This window comes from Erinaceus europaeus, chromosome 2 (assembly GCF_950295315.1).
Source record: "Erinaceus europaeus chromosome 2, mEriEur2.1, whole genome shotgun sequence".
NCBI classification, from domain to species: Eukaryota; Metazoa; Chordata; class Mammalia; order Eulipotyphla; family Erinaceidae; genus Erinaceus; species Erinaceus europaeus.
Window position 1 is genome coordinate 176,478,259 of NC_080163.1, and position 24,745 is coordinate 176,503,003.

Below are 24,745 nucleotides of genomic sequence, written 5' to 3' on the forward strand. Positions count from 1 at the left end.
ATAAGATTTATTTAGTAGAATCACTTAACAACTCTTCGAAGAGTCACTTTGCACATACCTTATTGTGGGAGTCCCTGGGCTTGATTCCTGGCACCACTGAACAGTAACACAGAAATAGCAAGTGAAGTTTCATGGATGGTATAGCTGTGCTTAGGTCACTATCTCAAAATCATAAGCATTGAACTGAGAGGTAATTTAGTGGTAAATTGCATACTGCACATGCATGAGGCCCCAAGTTTGATACCCAGCATACAGAAGTTCTGAGTGGTGCTCTATCCATAAAAATAAATAAACGAAGGGGTCCAGAGCTTGCTCCCCCAGTAGAGTGCACATCACATCACCATGCTTGCAGACCTGGTGTTGAGCCCTAACACAACATGGGAGCACCAGGCATGATGGCAGGTTCTGTGATGTTTCTCACATGCTCTTTCTCCCACTTTTTCTATTTCATTTTTAAAGTCAAATTTCTTTTATATATATTAATATATTTATTTATAATTGGACAGAGACAGAGAAATAGGGAGGGGAGGGGAGATAGAACAGGAGAGAGACAGAGAACCACCTACAGCCTTGCTTTACCACTTGTGAAGCTTCCCCTACCCCCTGCAGCTGGGGACCAGGGACTTGAACCTGGTTCCTTATGCACTGTAATTTCTGTGCTTAACCAGATGCACCACAGCTGGCCCCATGTATATTTTATTCATTTATTATTTCCTGGATAGAAATTGAGAGGGAACAGAAGATGTAGAGGGGGAGACACAGAGAGACACCTGCAGCGCTGCCTCACCACTTGTGAAGCTTCTCCTCAGCGGTTGGATCTTGGGCTTGAACCTTAGTCCTTGTGCATTGTTACATGTGCACTCCACTGCTTACACCACCTCCTGGACCCCATTTTTTCATTTTAAATTTAAAAGGAGAAAATAACTGTTGGCTACAGTAGAATCATGTAAGTATGAAACTCTGGTGTACTAAAATACATCAATATATACATCTTTTTTTAAAGGTCACTTTGTGAGGCACATGTTATATAGTGTGAGAGGACCAAGGTTCAAGCCCCTGATCCCCACTTGCAGGCGGAAGCTTCACAAGCAGTGAAACACTATCTTAATGTGTCTCACTTTCTTTTTCCACTCTATCTCCCCTTTCCATCTCTGTTTCTCTCTTACCAAGCAAAAAGAAAAAAAACTTTTAAAAAGGTTTCTTTATATTAAAAATGTTTTTTCATTATTCTTGACCAAGTAAAAATATCTCAGGACATAGAGAAAATATACTCCGCTGTGAATAAGAAATAACTTGAATGTTTAGGCTCTCTGTGTCTGTGCCAGAAGGGGGTTGCTAAGAAGTAGTGGTTTGGAAATCCAAATTCCTAGCTTCAAGTCTACCTACTGATGCTCCTCTGCAATCTGAGACCATCTCAGGCAAGGGATTAATATATCATTTGCACTCATTTACACTACTGCAGGCTAAAACAAGGGTAGGAAAGTGGAACGGCCAAAAGTAGGGAAAACTAAGATATCTAAATCAAAGTGACTTGTGACAGTTATTATAATGCTTACTGTTATGCAGCCCACTTTTCCTAAAATGCTACAAGTTTTACTGCAAATAACTCAAAAACATGGCTGTTTTGGCCTTCCAACCCCAAAATTCTCTTTCAACCCCATTCAGGTTTTACTTTTGTTTTTAAAGATTTATTTATTAGTTATAAAATTAGGGGAGAGGAAGAAGGAGAACCGCAGCATCACTCTGACACATCTGATGCCGGAGATCAATCTTGAGACCTCACACATAAGAACCCCAAAGCTTTATCCACTGCAGAACCTCCCAGACAGCGGCAGCCTTTATTTTTTATAATTTAAAATATTATGATACTTTGCTTACTTAAGAGGCAAAAGATTTATACAATCTGAAGAGAACAAGAGCATACATACTTTGCTTATTTAAATGATACATACACTTTAGTAGAACTTATACATTTGAATAAAACTACATACATATGTAATTCAAAATCTAGGAAATAGAGAAAAATGAAGTGGGGGAAAAACCCTTTCCTGACCCTCGACCTTAGACTCTCTCAGTAGAAAATATTACAGTATGGTGTTTTTAAATGAATTAATTTATTTTTCCTTTTTAGTTGCCCTTGTTTAACATTGTTGTAGTTATTGATGTTGTTGTTGTTGGATAGGACAGAGAGAAATGGAGATAGCAGGGGAAGACAGAGAGGGGAGAGAAAGACAGATACCTGCAGACCTGCTTCACTGCTTGTGAAGTACCTTTGCTGCAGGTCCAGGGAGCTGGGGCTAGAACCAGGATCCTTCCGCTGGTCCTTGTACTTTGCAGTATGGTTTTGGCAGAGCTATTTATTTCTGAACCCACAGGGAGTTGTAATAAATTTTTCTAATAATATGTTTTATTTTAAAACTTGAAAGTATCTTAATTTCCATAAAAATTTCATAAAAATGACCTTTAAACCAATTTTCTCTTTAGACAGTTATGATACAAATCCTGAATAGAAATAGCTTGAGGAAGAAATTTGAGTTAACACATTAGTAAACTTGCTGGAGAACGGACTGATGAGGGTAAAATATAGTTTTTTAATTATTTTAATTTCATGAATTACAGAAGGGGGTTGAGAGGCTCAGAAGCAGCACTCTAGCATATGCATGTTTGGGATTGGACTCAGGACCTAAAATTTAGAAGCTCTAATTTCTTCCATGGTGTAACCTACCCATCTTCAGAGATAGTTTTGTTTTGTCCTAAAGATCTTATTTATTTATTAATGAGAGAGAGAGGAGCAGGGAGGATCAGCACGTTACTCTGGTATATGTGGCACTGGGGATTGAACTTGGGACCTCATGCCTGAGAATCCTGTACTTTATCCACTCTGCCTCTTCCTCCCAGACCACTGATAATTTGGCTTTGATTGGAATTGGAACTACTGAAGAAGCACTATTGGGGGCTGGGTGGTAGTGCAGCGAGCGGGTTAAGCGCACATGGCACAAAGCTCAAGGATAGGGGTTGGGATCCCAGTTTGAGCTCCAGACCCGCAGGGATGTCACTTCACAAGTGGTGAAGCAGGTCTGCAGGTGTCTGTCTTTCTCTCCTACTCCTTGTCTCCCCCCCACCCTCAATTTCTCTGTCCTATCCAGCAACAATGATAAACAAAAAGAACAACAAAAGGCGGGGGGGGGGTGATGGCCTGCAGGAGCAGTGGATTTGTAGTGTAGGAAGAAAAAAAAAAAAGAAACACTCTTACTCCATAAGTAAACCTGAGATAACAAGAGTCTTAAACAATTAAATTCCTGCCACTCTTGCTCTTTGTCAATGTATGTGCCTGACCTTCAGAAGTAGAAATCCTTAGAAAAGAATTTGCGGGTGCCTTTTCCATTGTAGTAAAGATAGTAATTATGTTAAAATGTGAATTCCTTTCTATGTCTGCACAGGTTGGAACAAGAACCCAGTCAGAAAGAATTCAGACCTACAATTTCACCCAGAATAGTGTCACTGACCACAGGGTAGGATATGAAGTCCAAAATATTAAGGTAATATTACTGAATGTGCTTACTGTATCTTTGATTTATTAAGGAATCAAATTTCCGGGCCTGATGGTAGCACATCGGGTTAAGCGCACATGGCGCAAAGCACAAGGACCAATGTAAAGTTCCTGGTTGGAGCCCCTGGATCCCCACCTGCAGGGGGTTGCTTCATAGGCGGTGAAGCAGGTCTGCAGGTGTCTATCTTTCTCTCCCTCTCTCTGTCTTCCCCTCCTTTCTCCATTTCTCTCTGTCCTATATAACAAAGCCGACATCAATTGCGACAACAATAATAACTAGAACAACAGTCAAAAACAAGGGCAAGAAAAGGGAAAATAAATAAGTATAAAAATTTAATTGGCTAGCAATAATTTAGCAGGACCATTTAGACACATTGTTTTGTTAGAATTACTTTTCTTTCTTTCTATTTGATTGAATAGGAAAGAGAAATTGAGAAAGATGGAGAGAAAAAGGAAGAAAGACCTGGTTCACTGCTTGGGAAGTGTCCCTCTTGTAGGTGTAGAGCAGGGCTTTGAACCCAGAACCTTGCACATGGTTATATATGTGCATAACCTGGTGCACCACAGCCCAGTCCCCAAAATTTACTTATTTGTTAATATGAGGAAGAGAGAGAACTGGAGCATCGTTCTGTATATGCAGTGCTGGGGATTGAATTTAGGACTTCATTCTCAAGAGTCTAGCACTTATTCCACTGCACCGTATTCCAGTTTTCTTGTTCACATTGTTCTAATTATTCCTATGCCCTCAATAGTAACTGGTATTGTAGAATAGTGTTGGGTTTAAGGACCAGATGCCAGGAGCCTGAGCTCTATACTGAAGATTGGCAGGCACATGGTGTACCACTTACAAGATTCTGCCCTGTTTAAGCGCATGTCGTGCAAAGCTCAAGGACTGAGTGAAGATCCTGGTTCTAGCCCCCAGCTCCCCACCTGCAGGGGGTCACTTCACAGGTGGTGCAGCAGGTCTGCAGGTATCTATGTTTCTCTCCCTGTCTCTGTCTTCCCCTCCTCTCTCCATTTCTCTCTTTCCTAGCCAACAACAATGTCAGCACTAACAACAAGGGCACCAAAAGGAAAAAATAGCCTTCAGGAGCAGTGGATTCATAGTGTAGGCACTGAACCCAGCTATAACCCTGGAGACAAAAAAAAAAAAAAAGAGTCTGCCCTGTATGTGTTCTGCACTGGCAGCTCTTTTCGTTATATATTGGCTGTGTATACATGTAGCTATGTCAAGTATAAACATCTTAAGGGCATACACAGTAGAATGGTCTCTCTCCTCGTCTTTAACTGTTCTATATCAGACTTGTTATCTCCATTTTAGTGACTATATCAGATTCTCTGTTTACTTTTCAAATTCTGACCTTATGCCAAGGATGTAGGCATAATTCAGGGGTATCAAATAAGACAGGCTTATTTTTAACCTAAAGGGCCCTGTTGACCACTGTCTGAGTTTACCCTGATGTGTCCAAAACACTGTGAAAGCTGGAAACAGAACTACAAAGATGACAAAGAATTTGTATCATAACTAGTTTTAATACATAGCTGCCAGTAAGAGAGAAATGGGTCACATAAGTGATGAGACATTATAGTTTCAGGGTCCCCAACAAGCTGGCTCTTCCTAGAGACAGCTGCATTCTTATGAAGAATATTGTTTGCATTATCTCCTGTTGCCCACTGGCTGGAGGTCCCCACCTGTGTATGGTGACAGTGGCTCCTATGCTGAGTGCCCAGAGCCTGTCCTGCATGAGCTTCTCTGTAGGTGCATTGTTCTCTCATTTGAGCAGGGCCTTTAGGACCTGGGAGGAGGCCTTCCCCACCCCAGGGTGTGTCCAGTATCCTGGCAACCCCGGGATCAGATGCACTGTCAGGCCTGTCAATCCATACCTGTACTGGGGACTCCAATGCACAGGGACTATTGGGAGGGGGTGAAAGGGACTCTGAGCATAGCCTGGGCTGAAGTGGCCTTGACTCAACTAGAATGTGGCTCTAACCTCACTCCACCCTGACTTACTTCCCACATACTGACTGGATGTTGATGGTCAGAGCTAAATTTTTTTTTTGTAATTCTCCAGCTTCCTATTCCCCCATGCTTACATGTTATGCTTCTAATATGCCTACTAAAGAAAAAAAATGATTTGATAAGATTTTGCATCAGAGGAAGGGCAAAAAGCTGTCTTAGTGCACTTCATTGCTTTTATATGACAAAGCTTCAAGCCCAGACCCTCCACGATGAAAAAAGCTTTGGCTCTCTCTCTCTCTCTCCCTGTCTATTTGTCTGTTTGCCCCTCTGTTTTTTGTCTCTATCTTAAGAAGAAAGATTTTGCACCAAGAATGAAAATTGCATAAAATACCTTTTAGCAGGATGAGTCTTACTTTATGAACACCTAGTTTACGGTTGTTTTATTGTTGTTGTTGTTGTCAATAATATAATAATTTGTACATCTGGGGAACAATATAGTTGCTGGGTCTTTCTGTTTGTTTTGTCATCACAGTGTAATTTGTTTTAGGTGAAATGATTTATTAAAATAATGAAAGTAGAAAACAGGCATTGCACAATGTAAAGGCATCAATACCCCTGTCCCAAACTCACCTGTTCCCAGTGTCTTTTTCATCCCATTTTCCATGTTTTCAGCTACATGTTCTCGGAAAAAAACAAGCCTCAGACCTGCACCTCTGCACCTCTAACCACGCTTGATGGTGTTAGCCAGAGAGGTGAAGTCTCCTATCTATTTTTTTTTCACAAAGAAGTGCTGTCTTGAAAAAAAATGTTTTGAGAGAGAGGCTGGGTGGTGGCTCACCTAGTTGAGAGCACATGTTACAATGCTAAAGGACACAGGTTCAAGCCCCTGGTCCCCACCTGTAGGGGGAAAGCTTCATGAGTGGTGAAGCTGTGCTGAAGGTGTCTCCCTCCCTATCACCCCCTTCTCTCTCAATTTTGGCTGTCTCTATCCCATCAATAAATATATAAAGATAATAAAATATTTTTAAATACGTATATTGAATGGGCTGGCAGTGTACCTGGTTAAGCACACATAGTACTGAGAACAAGGACCAATACAAGGTTCAAGTTTCAAACCCCACTCCCTACCTTCAGGGGGGTCACTTCACAAAAGTCTAAGTAGGTCTGCTAGTGTGTCCATCATTCTCCATCCCTCTCACCTCTTAATTTCTGTATTATCCAGTAAAATGAAAAAATAGGCCACCAGGAAAAGTGGATTCTTATTGAGCCCCAGCAATAAATAACCCTGGAGGCAAAAAAAAAAAAAGGAAAAGGAAAAATCTGTTGATTGATTTATTCATTTACTTCACTAATCATATCTTTCTCTCCCCCCTCTGTATTCCCCTCCTCTCAATTTCTGTTCTGTCCAACAACAATGACAGAAATAAAAATCAATAATAACTACAACAAAGATACACAACAAGGGCAACAAAAGGAAAAAGTACCCTCCAGGAGCAGTGGATTTTTAGCATAGGCACTGAGCCGAAGCAATTACCCTGACAGGGGGAATTAAGTAAAAATGAAAAAAGAGAGAGAGGGACTTCTAAACCTACTTCACCACTCATTAAACATCCTTCCTGCTGGTGGGAAGCAGGGACTCAAACCCAGGTCCCTGTGTATGATAAGAGCAGTCTCAGCTGTGTGCATCAGCAGCCATGCCCCATTCTAATATGGTTACCTAGTTGTCTGTGTTTAGGTTGCTTCCATATTTTGATTTACCAACTATATAGCTATATAAACATAGCTGTGCATATGTCTTGGCATACAATCAAATATTAGAAATTAAAGTACAGATATATGTTTTTAACAGACTATTATTATTGGAAAGGGCAGAGAGAAATGTAGAATGGCGGGGGAGGTGGAGAAGGCACCAGCAGCCATGCTTCACCAATCTTGAAGCTTTCTCCACCTCAGTTGGAGATCAGAGGCCTCAACCTGGGTCACTGTGCACTGGAACATGTGGGCTCAACCAGATGTGTCACTGCCTGGACCCTAAAATATATATATATATATTTTTATAATTTTTAAAAGTTTTTTATTAATATTTATTCATTCCCTTTTGTTGCCCTTGTGGTTTTATTGCTGTAGTTTTTACTGTTGTAGTCCTTGTTGGAAAGAACAGAGAGAAATGGAGAGAGGAGGGGAAGACAGAGGGGGGAGAGAAAGATAGACCCCTGCAGACCTGCTTCGCAGCCTGTGAAGCAAACCCCCTGCAGGTGGGGAGCCTGGGGCTCGAACCGGGATCCTGATGCCTGTCCTTGTGCTTTGCGTCATGTGCACTTAACCCGATGCGCTAACACCCGACTCTTAATTTTTTATATTTTTAATGAGAGAGATGCAAAAAGAGAAAGATCAGAGCACTGCTCAGCTCCGGGTTATGATGGAACTGAAAATTGATCCTGGAACTTCAGAGCCCCAGGCATGGAAGCCTTTGACATACAAAACCATTATGCTGGCTTCCCCAGCAGGGACAGTGGAAGATAAGGAAGTTAGATGAGTGACATGCCTGGAGACCATCTGAGTATTCAAGACTATGGGAAGTTCTTAAAAATTGAGAAAAGTGGGCAGTTTGTGTGTCACCCAGTAGAGCACTTAAGTTGCCATGTTGGTGACCGGGTTCCAGCTCCAGTCCCCACTCGCTAGGTGGGGATGGGGGAAAGTTTTAGAAATAGTAGAACAGTTCCGCATCTCGGTTCTTCATCTTTGTCTCTACATACATTCAAAATGAATAAATAAAATAAAGACAGCTGATGATGATCTTAGAGTCCTGTAGCCAATAATAAAAATAACATAAATGATATATTTATTATATATGAATAAAATAAATCAAATTAAATGAAGACAGCTGATAATGATGATAGAGTCCTATAGCTAATGAGCAGAAGCCATAGCATTAGCAACAACAATGAAACATCAAGAATAAAATGACACATGGGCCTTTAGAGTTTTTCAAATATTATGAATAGAGTACAGAAAAAGTACAGGTAGTCAATAAATACATAAAAATATTACACTTGTTATTAGGGAGGTGCAAAAGAAACTATAATGTTGATTGTATTTATAATTAGCTTTAAAAAGTGGGTCACTATTGAAAAATATAAAAAAAAACTCCCGTGCTCAGTGATTTGGAACTGACTGAAATAATTGTTTCCATCTTTTCTTTAAAAAAGATTTTTATGGTGCATTTAAAAAATTTTATTTATATATTTATTTCCCTTTTGTTGCTCTTACTGCTTTTATTGTTGTTGTAATTATTGTTGTCATCATTATTAGATAGCATAGAGAGAAAAGGAGAGATGAGGGGAAGACAGAGAGGGGGAGAGAAAGATAGACACCTGAAGACTTGCTTCACCACCTGTGAAATGACTCCCCTGCAGGTGGGTAGCTGGGGTCTAGAAACGGGATCCTTATGCCAGTCCTTGCATTTCATGCCACATGCCCATTACCCGTTGCGCTACTGCCCAACTCGTTGTATCTATCTTTTTTTATTGCCTTTCAGAGAGTGAAAACTTTTTAAAATGTATTTATTCCCGTTATTGCCCTTGTTTAGTTGTTTTAGTTATTATTGTTGTTGATCTTGTCAGATAGGATAGAGAAAAATGGAGAGACAAGGGGAAGACAGAGACGGGAAGGGAAAGATAGACACCTGCAGACCTGCTTCACCACTTGTGAATCGACTCCCCTGCAGGTAGGGAGCTGGCAGCTCTAACCGGGATCCTTACCCCGGTCCTCCTGCTTTGTGCCACCTGTGCTTTACCAGCTGTGCTACTGCCCAACTCCTTACCTTAAACTTTTATAATTATCAGGTGTGGTCCTAGTGTACACAGGTTTTCATTTTTTTAATTTTGACAAAAGCATACTCTGATATTTTAGAAAGTTTGTGCTTTTAATTTTGGAAAATGTGAACTTGCTTGTTTAAAAATGTCACTTCTCTTTGAAAGGACATTGGGTGTTATATTTTTCTTTTTTTAATTTTTTTAATTTTTAATTTAATTTTATATTTATTTATTCATTCCCTTTTGTTGCCCTTGTTGTTTTATTGTTGTAGTTATTGATGTCATAGTTGTTGAATAGGACAGAGAGAAATGGAGAGAGGAGGGGAAGACAGAGAGGGGGAGAGAAAGATAGACACCTGCAGACCTGCTTCACCGCCTGTGAAGCGACTCCCCTGCAGGTGGGGAGCCAGGGCTCGAACCGGGATTCTTATGCCAGTCCTTGTGCTTTGTGCCACCTGCACTTAACCCACTGAGCTACAGCCCGAATCCCGGGTGTTATATTTTCTAAAGTTCTTAGTGTAGTTCTAAGTTTTCCAAAAAAGAGAAAGGGCAGTCAGGTTGAACAGTGACCTTCATTTCCCCAGGAAGCCAGTTTTGACCTGTGACCTTCTGACCTGCATGTGGTGCAAAGAGGCCAGTGTCAGCATAATGAGTGGTTGTTCCATGACCATTTGTTCCCACACTTGGCTACTGTCTGGGAAGTGCTGGGCTAAGGAGTAAAAGGCTAGTAGCTGAGGGCCTATGGCAGTAGAGGTGTCACCTTGAACTTTGCAGTGTAATGTGCTGATCACAGTAACAGCCATCCAGAAGTCTGAAGTGCGCCATCTTTAGTCTCTGCTACTGTCTCCTCCTGGGCTGACTCCAGACTCAGCCATGTCCTTGCTCTGGCCCATGGAACATGGACAAATGGGAAGCAGGCAGAGACCTCAGTGGCTGTCTGGCTGTGGTATGGGAGCCCTTCTCCCAGCACTGAAGAATCTAGGTGCCACCCTGTGGAAGCTTGGGGAACAGGCAACACACAGAAAATAGATCCAGTTGATCTGTTAGCTGTCTGCAAACACAATGGGACCTCAGCTAATGCAGAGCTGCCCAGAGGAGTCCACCAAGGTTTCGTATGAGCCCTGTGCAAAGAGAGTGGTTGTATAAGGCACAGAGTCAGGAAGTGATATTTATTATGGCAGTACAAATAAGAAAATACAGCAAAAGACTCTATAACTACATACATACTGTGAAAGGAATAAGAGAGAGATTTCTGTGAAAAGACCTTCAAAGCAGGATGTAAGAAGGGATCAAGGAAGATGCCTCAAATGAAATGAGCTGGATGTAGAAAGTTGACATTTTTTTTTACTGTGACCACACTAGATAAAAAAGTTTAAAAGAACTGCGTTAGTCAGAGGGCTTCATGTCTTCCACCAGGAAGTTTTCACATAGATGGCTGGACTGAGAACTAACTCAAAATCCTGTAAAGGATTAAGAGAATAATTGTTCTCAATTGGATATTATAAAGTAACAGGGAAAAGAAAGGGTCAGTTCTAGAAAGAGGAAGCTGTCTGTTGGCATTCCAGCAGACACCCAGGTGGCCTCACTGACTGCAGATTTGCCAGGGGAGCCCCCAGTAAGGTGCTGAGAGGAGCCCTAGCCCTTCAGCTGAGCAGAGTGTTGCTGGGGGGCTCTCTGGATCCTGCTCAGAGAGGTGTGAGTTGGTCCATCACTGCTCCTTTTTGTAGGTTTCACTCTCCTGGCTTGGAATTAGGAGGTTGTCTTCTTGTCATGCCTGAAATGAAAAACAGAGAGCTGTCTTAGTCAAAACATATTCTCATATACTAACTTCCTCTTGATTCCTGAAGAAATAAGTTAAAGGGAGTATGTCTCCTTGGAGATAAATACATGAAAGGGCTAAGTGGTGCCCACCTTGTGAGCACACATGCCACAGTGAGCAAGGACCTGGGTTCTTGCCCCTATCCCCACCTGCAGGGGGGGAAGCTTCAGAAGCTGGAAAGCAACGCTGTAGGTGTCTCTCCTTCTCTCCCCATATGTCTCTCCCTCCCACCTTAATTACTGTCTCTAGCCATTAGGTAAATTGAATTAATATCAAAAGTTAAATATATTAAAACCTAGTCAGCATGTAGTAGAAACCTTTCCTCTCTATACAGCAAAATTCTGCAGCCTCCTCTCAGACTGTGCTGCCACCAAGAGAATGAGTAAAGTCCTGCCATTGTTGGGATGTGATTCTCTTGCCCTGTTTTAATCAGCCAGAACACCTTGTGTCTCACACAGACTGGTTGCTCAAATTAATCTCACATGGCCTAGGCTCATCCAGACTCATGGTGTAGATGAGGTGTGTCCAGGAGCCTGGTCACCTTTGTACCACTGGCATCAGTCAGGAAGGAGGCACGTACCTCTAGCAGGAACAGGGGACCAGGATGGAGGGCCTCACTCCTCCGTGTCTTCCTTGTTACTCTCTGTGTGGTTGCTGGTGCACAGCACAGCCATGATGCAGGAGAACTGAGTGCTGGTGGCCTTCTCCTTCTGGTGGAGCAGAGTGGCACAGTCCATGATGTCCTCAACTGCCAGGTTCACAGGGATGATGGGGTGGTTCAGGGCATAGTTGTAGAGTGACAGCTTATGGGTGGCCCTGTCCCCACAACCCATCAGGTATTTAATTCTGAGCTCAGAGGCAGTGAGGTCCAGCAAAGGTGGCCATGAGGGGCCCCCGTGCAGACGATTGAACACGGAGCTCTGCCTGAAGCTTTCCACATCATGGAGGTTGCTGACAGTGTCATCCCTCTGGTCCACAGCCACCAAGATGCTCTTGTGGTGGCCTCTGTCTACAGAGCTGCCCAAGGTAAAAGTAGAGTCACCCCCAGTCTGGAGACCTGTGAACATAGCAGTGGGATTAGCAGTGGACAAAGGAGGGACCATAGGGAGCAGAGCACATGCAGTGAGAGGATGAAGGACATGGAGAACCAAGGGGTCGAACTTCCATTTCTAACTGAAATCTTTGTAGAGGGACAGTCAGAGAAAACAAACCCAGTTATAAGTGTAGGAGATGATTCCTGCATATCAGCAGGAAAATCTTTGAGGATTTGAGAAAGGAGACCTGAACTCCCTACTTTTGATTGAATTTGTAGGTGTATATAACTGGCCATGGCTTTTTATTGGAGAACTTAAGAGGTTTCTAGAAACTTGGAAGTAGAAGTTATCATGCTGGGTCACTATTAGTTCTGGTGTATATTCTGATCCCATTTCTCCAGTGAGGCTGGTTTTCAGTGTCATGAGCTTGTTTTCAGGAGGGGACAAATGGTTACAGAGGTGGCACTGGCAGCAAAGTGTTCAATTTCCCTCTCCTCTGCTGGCCCTGTCCTGGGGTCTGGGCTTGAGGAGGAACTAACCTGGGGTGTCCTCAAATAGCTGCTCCAAAAGGAAGGACTCCTGGTGGCTGGAAGCCAAGCCAGAGATTTCCTGTTCCTGAGACTGGTCCTGAGTCACCGGCAGTGGAGCCATTCCATTTTCATGGTGATATTCACCTTAGTACGGAGAGAAATCCAAGCATAGGTTCAGGCTGAAGTGGTCATGATGAGCCCATCGTGACCATGGGATGTAGCCAGAGCATGGCAATGGAGCTATGTCTTCCTTGGAGATGTGCATGGTTTTCTGTGGGGCTACTGGGTCCCTGCCAATCCTTCCCCCACCCCCTCCTTTGGATTGATTTTCAATGTCATGAGCTTGTTTCAGAAGGAGATATAACCTGGCACCTAGCATATACAGGCACCCAGCTGGTCTCCACATGCAAGGCTGCGGGAATCATCTCCTTCTAGTGGAAGCCCCTCAGTGGCTGGCATTTGGCCCACTTCATGTTCATGCAGATGTTTGCCACCTACATGTAGAGAAATCTGAATCTAGGTCCAGGCTGACCATAAAGAGACTCACCTCACTGTAGAAGATGACACATGGGCCTTCTCCTGGACCTTCTGTGCAAAGAAGGCTGTGTCTCTGTGTCTCTGTGTCCATGAATTTGACAGGAGACCCTGCCCTAGCATGTGCCCAAGAAAAGAGTTGACAAAGTAAAGAGGAAGATGCTCTTACACATTCCTGTGCCTGGAATGCAATGAATTCCCCATGAGAAAGAGCTCTACAGAGCAACCCTGTCTGCCACAGAGAAGTAGAGAAGGACTATCATCAGAGTCTGTTACAGAGCAGTGAGTTGGTCAGTGTCTGTTGAATGCATGGAGGCCTATTGCCTGCACTTTTCCCTGTCAGAAGGTATTGAAGCTAAGCTGGAAACCATTTTCCCTGAGCCTTTGCAGTTAATGTCTCACTCCAGTCAGTCTCTTCTTAGATTGCCCTGACACTCACCTGCAGGTGGCTCTGTGGTTTCTCCCATCTTGGAACTCACAGACCCCTGATCAGGTTCCTCAGACTCCTAGGAGAGAAAGAAGTCAGGGTCACAATAAGCCTTTGGAGTGAGCAGTGGAAGAACACATTTCCCAGCAGCTCTGTTCCCCCACAGAGAGAGAGAGCGGGGGGGAGCACCCTTTGTCCAGTATCAAAGCTACTTGACCCCTTGGGGTTGACTGTGGTTTAGAATCGCCACTGTAGATTTTAGTGAATCCTTGGATTTTCAGTGCATGTTTAGAAGTGTGTTGACAAGGGTATTTGACTTTTTTCCTGCTTTCTCTCTAGTCTCAGGATACATACATAGGTAACTCCTGGTTGAGTAATTTCTTATTTAAAATGTCAACTATCTGATCAAATGCATTTAAAAAAATATACCCCCCCCACTAGAGGAGAAGCATTGCCTGATGTATGAAGAAGCAGGAAAATGGCATCAATGCTACAGAGTGAAGGCCAACCCTGACATGATGCAGATGTTCAAAGTATGCAGAAGAAGAAAAATAAAAGAGAGGGCTAGGCAGTGTTGCAGCTGGTTAGGCACACACCTTACCAAGTGCAAGAATCCAGGATTCGGTGCCACTACCCTGCCAGAAAGCCTTATTATTGACATACTAAGCTGTTAATGAAGATGAGAAGTTAAGGAGGAATTGGTTTGTGATAGGTCATTAAAAATGATCCCATTCTAATGCAGTAAAGAATTGTAAACAGAGCACACAGTGTCCAAGGGACATGCAGACATCATCCATGGGTCTAATAAGTGGGATCTTATGATAATAGCATAGTGGGATCTCCTAGCATAATGGTTATGCAAAGAAACTGTCATGCCCAAGGCTCCAAAATCCCAGGTACAACCCCCAGGACCACCCGAAGCCAGAGCGGAGCAAAGCAGTGCTCTGGAAAAAGAAAGAAAGCAAGCAAGCAAGCAAGCAAGAAAGAAAGAAAGAAAGAAACCTTCCTTAGGGCCAGGTAAGGCAGTACACCTAGTTAAGTGCACACATTACCATGGACAAGGACTCATGTTCTAGCCCTGGTCCCACCTGTAGGGGGATATCTTCATGAGTAGTTAAGCAGTGCTGTAGGTGACTCTGTCTCTTTCCTTCTCTACCTCCCCTGTCAAATTCTTTCTGTATCTATCCATCGTTAAAATAGTAAAACAATCAAAAAAACTCCAAGGGAAGGAGATGTAGTCCTGTCTCTGAAAATGGGGAAAGATTTAAGATGGGAAAGAAAAGATATCCAAGGTCACATGACTGAAAGATTCTAACATAATGAAAGAAGTACATTTACAAATTAGAGAAGATACTCATAATTACTTCGTTCAAGTTCACATGACTTTATATTCCATAAATGTGTGAAACCACCTAGTAGCTCTCACCTTCTCAATTCATTAAGCATAATCAGCTCCAGTCCCTCCCCCCAAATGGATGTGCCAATCTATCTCAAGGTTTGTGAGAACTATGGAGTTATCTCTTATGGGAGACACAGTGCTTTGGAGTGGGGTGAGCATGGAACTCTACCCTTATAGTTGTATAAGCTTATTAACCATTATTCAGTCACTACTGAAAATGTGGGTAAGAGAATGTCTTAGTTCCCCATAGTAAATGTCTTAGCTATTGTACTGCAATTCCAGAAACCAAATGATACGCAAAGAACTTTCTTTTGCCACTGGGCTTGGTGGCTGCATCATGACTCCACAGCTCCTGGCTGCCACTATCTTCTTTTTTCGTTTTCTTTTTTCGTTTTCTTTGACAGAGGGGAAACAGAGGGGGGAGAAAGGGGCAGAGAAAGAGAGAGAAACCTGAAGTACTGCCTCACCACTCATGAAGCTCCCCTGCCACAAGTAGGTCTCAGGGACTTGATCCCAGGTCCTTTTGCACGGTAACGTGCACTCTACCAGGTACATCACTGCCTGGTCCCTCCTAGCTTGCTTTTGGTCCAATAGCATAAAGAAAAGTGAGGTTGTTATTTTTTCTTTAATTAGTAGAGTCACCCATTCCAGGAGGAGATAATCCACAGGGAGCAATGCAAACCACTCTGTTTATGCAAGAGAGGGTTGCATCCTGTCTCAGCTCCCTTTTTGGTGGCCATAGAGACCTGTGTGTAAATAGGAAAACACATCTTTCTGGCTGGTATGTGCTGAATTCTTCTCTCATCTCTAGACCACTTTCTGTGTGAAGCAGGAACTTGGTATGTGAGTTCTATTCTTAGAAACACTCACACAGGTGTGTTCTGCCTCCTCTTGGTTGGTATCCAGGTATTCGAGAATGGCGGTATAAATTTTGCTAATGGATTCCACAGTGACCCAAAAGAGAGAAGGAGAAATGAGCTGTTAGACTGTTATCAAATGAACTTGTGTTTTGGCTAATCATTTCAACATTTTTCAATGCTTTTTCAAGATACCAAGTTTTTGAAGATATGTGCAAGATGTAATGAGAGCAACAGTATGCAAATATATTTCTGGAGAATGAGACAGATCCCAGAAAACATGTCTACAGTGTCAGGTCTTTGAGACCAGGGCTGAACATCCCATCCTCTAGGCCTGCCTGGAGTCCAGGCCAGACCCTGGGCTGTAGCTCTGGCAGGTTCATTTGCTTTGAGAATCGGCCCATGGAGAAACCTGCCCTTATGTCAGGGCCGTTTAATACATGGTGCAGGGTGATGTTAGCTCCCATCACAGCATGAAGAGAAGGGGGACAGTAGGGATGGGCACTGACTGCTAGGACTCTGCATTCTGAGAACTTGAAGATTTCAAATACATGAAATAAGGACATACTCAGAAAGCTTGTTGTACCATTGCTCCATCTTCTCAACTGATCTGAAATCCAAGAGAAGGGGAGAAAAAAATTAAAAATGCACACAATTCACATAAACATATTGTGAGTGCAGGCCAGTGTAAACACCATCATTGATTGTTATTGGTGTGACTGTGTGATACAAGAGGCCTGTCCTGGTCACTGGGTAGTGAGGGGCCCTGTTCTTTGAAAGTTTGCTGGGTTGGCAAGGAAATCTTCTAAATGGAGGATTAATTGGAATTAGGTCAATATGGTGGTGCTGGTGGTTAACTGCACATGCTACCATGCACAAGGACCTGGGTTCAAGCCCTTGGTCACCACCTGAAAAGGGCTTAGCAGCTACATGTGTTTGCCTGAATCAGAGCCATTTTGGGACAGTGGAAAGCACACAGCTGTCCTTGTGCGGGTCAGAGCACGTGTGGCTAAGAGACCGCCCCAGATGGAGCTGTGCTCCCCCTGAGAGTCATAAAGAGACAGGCATGGCCTGGCTGCAGTCTTACTGAAAAGAGACCACGAAGCTGCAGTCAGCCCAGCCGAAGACCAGCGATGTGCGGGCTCTAGCAGCTTTCCTCATGTTGGGTTCCACCCACATGTCCATCAGGGGCACCAAGTACTTGATTCTGAAGTGACTCTTGTACCTGGAGAGGAAATAGAGCACAGCACTGTTAGTTTGCATCCCTGTAATCTGGGAGCAGCTGGGTTTCTCCTGAGGAGATGGTGGGTGTGTTTCTTTATTTTTTATTGGGGGATTAATGTTTTACAGTTGACAGTAACTACAATAGTTTGTACATGCATAACATTTCTCAGTTTACCCTGAGAGTTTTCCACATAACAATACAACCCCCACTAGGTCCTCTGTCATCCTTTTCCAGGACCTGTACTCCCCCCTGCTCCTCCACCCCAGAGTCTTTGACTTTGGTGCATTACACCAACTCCCGAGGGGGCAGGTACATACTTTGTGTTGGAGATGAGCAGCACGTTGGAATATAAGATCAATTGCCTTTTCTGCCACCTCCGACCCTTCTGGAATTTGCCAGTGCCCATGAACTGGATATGGCCATAAGGCAACACTAGGATGTTCTCTTCCAGACTGCCCTCCTCCATAGAAGAGCTGCAACACAGCAGACCCACAGGGCAGCTTGTCACTGGCTGGTGGAACACAGGAGCTCATGCTGATGTCAGCCCTCACAGAGCATTACAGAGGAGTCTAGTTCCCCAGTAGGGCTCAGCAGCCCAATTCAGGAGTCTTGAGCTAGGCACAGCTCCTGTGAGAGTTGTGGTCACTCAGGAATGGTGGTAATTGAGGGCAGCTTAAAGGACAAGGCCCAGGATCTGTCACTTCAGTGTCAGGGGACAAGAAAGTAGCAGAGTCTCAGGACCTGTTAGAAAGGAGACACTAAGAGGGAGCAAGCAGGAGCAAGGGTATTGGGGCCCTGGTGCTTGGTCCTGGGTGAGGACATGAGTGGAGGTGAGAGTGTTCTGCAGACACCCTGTGTCAACAAACCGCACTGTAGTTAATTAAAACTGACCCCCCCCCAATATAAGGATAAAAAATGTAAGGGGACACTAAGAGGTCAAAGGAGAGAGGATGAGAAATGTTTCAAAGAACTAACTCAGGGACACATGGCCAAGGCCTGAAAGCAGCACTGTGTCTATAGAGTTTTGCAGAGCATAATCAACCCCAAGTATCATTTGCAATTTTTGCCTGAGTGACTCTGCCTCACTCCCTACCCATTCCTCTCCCCCTTTTCTTTTCTCTTTCCTTCTTTTCTCTTCTTTTTTATTCTCTCTCTCATAAAAATAATCCTAAACAGATCTATGTGTGACCTATAGGAGTCAGATTGCATAGATCCAAGAGTGTGAAGAAGTCATTCCATTGTGGTCTCAGGTTAACATACACACTTAGATAACAGGATTCTGGAAAACTGACTCTAATCTTCTTTAAGTCAGTCATTGCTTTGGGGTTGAAGGGGGAAGGAAACCCATGATCAGCAGAGAATAAACCAAACATTCAAATGTTTCTCAACTCAAGGAAGTACTAAGCTATTCCTTGGCCGTGCCCTGAGTAAGCCCACAAGACTCTGATGCTAAGGGGTCAAGCCTGCTCTCTGTCATCAGCAGAAGGGAATCTCATGAGCACAAGTAATTGTTGATGAGACCAGGGCTGAAGCTGAGGATCCTGTCAGTGGGAATCACACAGAGCACCTCCTGGAACCACCCTCCTCCTCCTCTGCTGGTCACACAGGGCATGTGAACAGACTCTACCTTAAGCAGGGCAGCCAGCGCAGACACGCTGAAAGCCTCGAAGACTTTCTGGTAGACGCAGACATCCTCTACTCTTCACTCCTTGACACGAAAGTGAGAGCTGGGCACAGCACTTTGTGCACTGTTCAGCTCAGTCTCCAAGACTGAAGATTCCACTGTAGCTAGGGACCCTGGCCTGTGATGTCAGTGGTCAAAGGTCAGCATCATAACTGACAGCTGACAGAGTGCCCCTCTAAAGCCAGTTGCACCTACAGCTTTCAGTCTTTTAATCTTTTCCTTTTGAGATGACTATAGACTTCCAGGCTTTTATTGGAAATAATAGAGATGCTACAAGCCTAGCCCCTATTTCATGCAGTGGTCATCTAATTATATAATTCTAAACAGAGTAAATATCACTAGGATATTCACATGGATGCTGTCACAGACACACTATTTCCAGGAGCGTGTGTGTGTGTGTGTGTGTGTGTACACACACACACAAAGGCAATGTTATCCTCATAAAACCATTTTTGAAAGAATGAATCCATTGGCAAATGAGTTGTGGACATTCTTTGATGTCCTTCAACTCTAGTGTAAAAGACCCACATTCAAGGAACCATTGGAGGACTTGATGTATCCTAGAATAGATGCCTTAGCTTCTTGGTATGTTTTCTCTTTTATTAATTAATTTATTTATCTTAATGAGAAAGATAAGAGCAATGCTCAGCTCTTGCCTTTGGCAATGGGATTGAACCTGGAAAGGACCCCAGATCCTCACACATGAAAGTCTTTCACTTTCTTTTTTTATTATTTTATTCATAGTTCACTGGACAGAGATAGAAAAAGTAGAGTGAAGGAGATGGAGGGAGAGAGGAGAGATATCTGCAGCCCTGCTTCAACTGCTTGTGAAGCTCTTCCTATTTAGGGTGGACCCGTGTCTGGAACCCATCATGTTGTAACTAGTGCTCTGAGCTAGGTGCATCCGAGCCTTCCATTACTTCTTGTCTTAAACAGCTCTGTAGGATGCACTCCATCTGATCACAGACAAGAAACATCCAGATTAACATCAGTGAGAGAATCACTGTTCAGAAAAAACAGTGTGTTGAGCACCAGACAGTGTGTTTGTGTCTGTGTCTGCTTGTGTGGAGAGAGAGGTGGGGAGAAGCCTGTTCTCACTGTCCTCCTGCATCATCTGAGTGCTTGACCAGGCTGAGTGGTTCCTCAGACTTTTCTTTCTTTCTTACCTTCCCTTAATATAAACTGTTTGAAGGAAAATATGGCATTCTTACTAATGATGTGATGGTTGAACAATGCTTTTCCTCACTCAGTCCAGGGAAAGTGAGACAGATGTTTGTCTTTGCCATAAGGAACAATTAAAAGATTAAGGAAGCAATGGATCACATATACAATATTTCTGTCATGCTGCTGGCACACTGGTAAAGTAAAGTCAGGTGGCCGTGATGTCATTCACTTCCCTTGTCTGTCAGAGACTCATTGGCACTTCACCTCTAAAAGGTTCAGGCAGATTGGCTTTAGCTGTTGTTTTGGAATTCAGCCTCTTGAGGGCACTCATCACCTACACAGGGAAGCAAAATGAACAAAACTCACTCAGTTTTTTTCTTCAACTACTTACTTAGAAAGGAGATTCTTCTAACAGATCCATTCACATAATTTAATTGTGAATGATCAACTTATAACAGTGCATAATGTTGAATAAGAATCAGAAATTCAACATACATGTAGATTGATATTAACTGTCAGCTGGAAGCAGTCTGCAATATTTTGTAAAATGATTTTTTTCTATGGATTATGTTTTTCAGAACTTTGGAATGATTCTATTCCATACTTTAGAGATACATCTGGATCTAAATTTACACAACACTTTTTTGTTTTTTTATATTTATTTATTTATTTATTTATTTTCTCTTGTTTTGACCTTGTTTTTTGTTGTTGTTATAGTTATTATTATTGTTGTTATTGAAATTGTTGTTGTTAGGATAGAGAGAATGTATAGAGGAGAGGAAGACAAAGAGGGGAGAAGAAAGATAGACACCTGCAGACCTGTTTCACCGCCTGTGAAGTGTCTCCAGCAGTGAGGAGCTGGGGCTTGAACTGGGATCCTTAGCCAGTCTTTGTGCTTTGTGCCACATGAGCTGAACCCACTGTGCTCTCATCTGACTCCCTACACAACATCCAGCATTAACTACCACAATAAGAGTTTGAGTTTCCTTAGGACATTTGGGGTCAGTTCTCTTCCTTGTGTCCATGGTTATAACCGCTGGGGCTTATTGCAGGCACAGGAAACCACTGCACCTGGTTGCCATATTTTTACCTTTTTTTTTTTTTTTACTAATTCCCTATTTTTTGGATAGGACAGAAAGAAATTCAGAAGAGAAAGGAAGGATATATATATATATAGAGAGAGAGAGAGAGAGAGAGAAAGAGAGAGACCTACAGACATGCTTCTCCACTTGTGAAGCCTCCTTGCTGCAGGGATGAGCAGGACCTGGAAGGCCCTTGACCATGTACTATGTGTGCTTATCTGGGTGCACTACCGCCAGCCCCATAATGAAGTGATTAAATGCACAGCTTTTTACCCTCCAGCCTAGAGAAACACCAGTAAGTGCTCTCTTACATCTTAATATGTCATTCATATAGCCATTGAGTAATAACTTTGTCTCATACATTTGGGGCCAAGATTGGAACATGCATTTTTCTTTACATAGTTCTGTCTGCAAAGGAGATTCTGCAGATGAGAAAGAGGGAAAGCATCCAGCAGGAGGCAGCCTTTTCTGGCCTCAAGTTTCAAGTTGAGCCCCAGGGGCTGGTCAGCTCCTGACAGCCAACTCCAGAGAATCTCCACAGGTGTGCTGGTTGGTGGCTCACCCTGATGAGAGCACATGTTTTCATGCCCAGGAACCTATAAAAGGTTAGGACAGTAAATATCCGGGAGTCTGGAGTTGGGCTGTAGTGCAGCAGGTTAAGCACAAGTGGCAGGAAGTACAAGGACTGGCATAAGGATCCTGGTTCAAGCCCCCGGCTCCCCATCGTGAAGTGACAGGGGAGTCACTTCACAATTGGTGAAGCAGATCTGCAGGTGTCTTTCTCTTCCCCCTCTGTCTTCTTCTCTCTCCATTTCTTTCTGTCCTATCCAACAACAAGGACATCATCAACAACAACAATGGTAACTACAACAATAAAAGAAGGGCAACAAAAGGGAATAAGTAAATATTAAAAAAAAAAAGACAGTAAATGTCCAGGAGCACTGGCTGCCCTGTGGGTCTGGTTTTTGCAGTTATGTGTGAGAAATAGTCAGCTAGCTTGCTGGAAACAGTCTTTCAGGTACTGGCTTAGATAGCAATCCTAAACTCTTGGACATCTGATGTGATGTCCCCCAAATTTGAAGGTAGACAGTCTACAGTGCCTGATAGAAGGTTAAGGATGTGCTGGTGGCCTTCAACTTCTCTAGAACCAGAATGAAACAGCTTATGTCCTCCACCACTATGTTCTCAGGGAAGAAGGGGGTCTCCTGGATAGTAGCTACTGTACAGGAGCAGTTTGGGGTGGACCTGTCCCCAGAGGACATCACAGATTCAGGGGTGAGCTCAAGGCACTGAGGAGGAGTAGATTTGGCCAAGTTGGGACCATGGGCGTGTGGTATATGGTGGAGTGCTTGCAGCTAAGTTTCCATATCATTGATGGTGGTGATGATGTCACTGTTCTGGTCTACTGCCACCAAGAAACTGTGATGGATGGTGTCTGATGACAGATTGTACAAGGGCCGGGGATAACCCACCCTCTCCCAGCAAATAGACCTGTGACATAGCAGTGTGTGTAATGATGAGCTCAAGTGGCCACTCTGTGTGCTGAGAGGAGGTGGAGAGCCAGGCGGTCACCAGGCCCACTTTCTAGTTGAGAGCATTATAGAAGGAGAGAAGGAAGAAAGCCCAACCAGTCTTACGTCCAGGAGGAGAATGTACCTCACCATGGAAATATTTGTGCATGGGCTGATGTATGAGTTTTGCCTTTGCTACTTTTAACAGAATTTAAGAATTCGAAGGTGGAATCCAGATATATTGTGTTATTCATCTTTCACAGGCAGAATGCCTGTAGAAAGAACGCCCTGTCCCTTGACATACAGTCCTACCTCCAAGGACACCTCTATGAGCAAAGACAGAAAGCAGAGAGGGCACTGAGTCTTGTCTCATACTGTCTGTCAGGCTTCAGCCTTTTGAATGGACAGTATTTGTTGCAAGAATCACCAGGGGCCTAGCAGTGGTGCACCTGGAGCCCAGGCACTACCTGGTTTTGAGTCCCTGGACCCTAATCCTGGGTGGAGGGAGGGAGTGTAGAACACCTCCCTGTTGGGAACATGTGTGAGCCTGATAGAGCTTAGGGAGAACCACCCCCATCTTTGGATGGAGGTCTGAGAAGATAACCTCTTGGTAAATCTCTCTCAACCGAGGTGAGCATAAGGGGGGAAACTCAGACTTGGTTCTTTCCTTCTTGACTCTCAGGCCCACAGATACCCCAGTACTTCCCTCCATTAACTGCAGGCCACATGGCCTCAGATTCACTCATTCAAAGTCACCTTCTGATCATAGAAGAACACATCTTATCACACACTTCATCACACACCTCAGACCCCAGACAAGAGAAATGCCAAACTATATGGCCTTTTGATATCCATCTTCTCTCTGTCTCACCCTACGGGTTTAACCCCTATGCTTCTCTTAAATACCTTTGGATAATTAAGTTGCTTGTGTTATGGAAAATAACTGTCTTGTATCTCATCAATTCCTGTCATACCAACACCCTACCTTAGGGGCATGCTGACTGTTAAGAAACCTGTAATTTCTGTCATATCGCAACAATAATTAACTCCATTGCTTTTCTATGTAACTCATGTCAATTTTGCTAATAAACGGACTCTAGGATTCTGGGACTCTAAAGACTCAGATTCTAGATTCACGCTAAGAGTCCCCTGGTGTCTTTTACTTCGTGTCACCCCTGTCGTGAGCGAGAAAGAACCAGCCTGTTACCTTTCTCCTGGAGGACACCCTGCCGAAGGAGAGAGACACCCCGAAACCTCCCAAGTGCTTGAGCAGTGCTGCTGATGTCTGCCTTTATCCTTCTCTCCCCATCTCTGTATCTCTCTGGCGCAGCAAATTAGAAAAGGGAAAAAATGACTGTGGAGAGCAATGGAGTCATTGTGCAGCCAAGAGCCCCAGCAATAACCCTGGTGATAAAAAAAAAGTCATAATAATAAATTATTTAATTAGACATTTTAGTCTGGTTATACTACAAAGCAAGCCAATACACTTTTTTCAATATATAATTATTGATGGGAGAGTATTAGAATGGTATGGATAAAATGGCTCCTAAGAAATTTAAAAATAATAGTAAAAAACATTCCTGTCTTCCTTAAGGGCAGGGAATGGGATATAGAGATCTGGTGTTGGGAATTGTGTGGAGTTGTACCCCTCCTATCCTATGGTTTTGTTAACATCTCGTTTTTTAAATAAATAAATAGAAATGTAAAAAAATACTGGTCAAAAACATTCCTGTCTTCTTTCAGCATAACCTGGCTCTGAGGCAGGTAGGGATGCTAAGACACTGTGGGATGAAATGGAGTTTCTTTCTAATGGGAATCCCAATTCTACCACCTCCCACTCTCATAGTAGACTCCATGCCTAATCCAGACACTGACTGCATCACTTTCTGGATTGCCTGAGACACTAGAGAAATCTAAAAACATCCCCAATCCATCCATCAACACAGATACAGCATCACTGTAAACAATTTGAGTCTTCCTTTTAGGTCAGTCTTCCAGGATCTTCTCTGCTTTTTCTTGCCACTCTTGCCAAAATCAGTTCAGTCCATTTTCTCCTAGTAGGTCAACTGTGACAGCTCATCCTTGTTTCTGGACACAGAGACCAACAGGCCAACAACTTTTGATCCCACAGACAGTTCTGTCCTAGTTAGTTTC

General features: G+C 43.4%; 2 long non-coding RNA genes across 3 annotated transcripts in view; one reads left to right on the forward strand and one right to left on the reverse strand.

The window, feature by feature from the left end:
* The window catches only part of LOC132537024 (uncharacterized), a 263,643-nt gene that overhangs the window by 217,645 nt on the left and 21,253 nt on the right, over positions 1-24,745 (forward strand). The gene's annotated exons all lie outside the window — the stretch shown is intronic.
* On the reverse strand, positions 15,938-17,171 carry LOC132537023 (uncharacterized). Its single transcript, XR_009548539.1, has 3 exons — positions 17,013-17,171; positions 16,494-16,535; positions 15,938-16,002 (listed from the first exon to the last, which is right to left on the reverse strand). It is a non-coding gene; the product is annotated as an uncharacterized LOC132537023 (long non-coding RNA).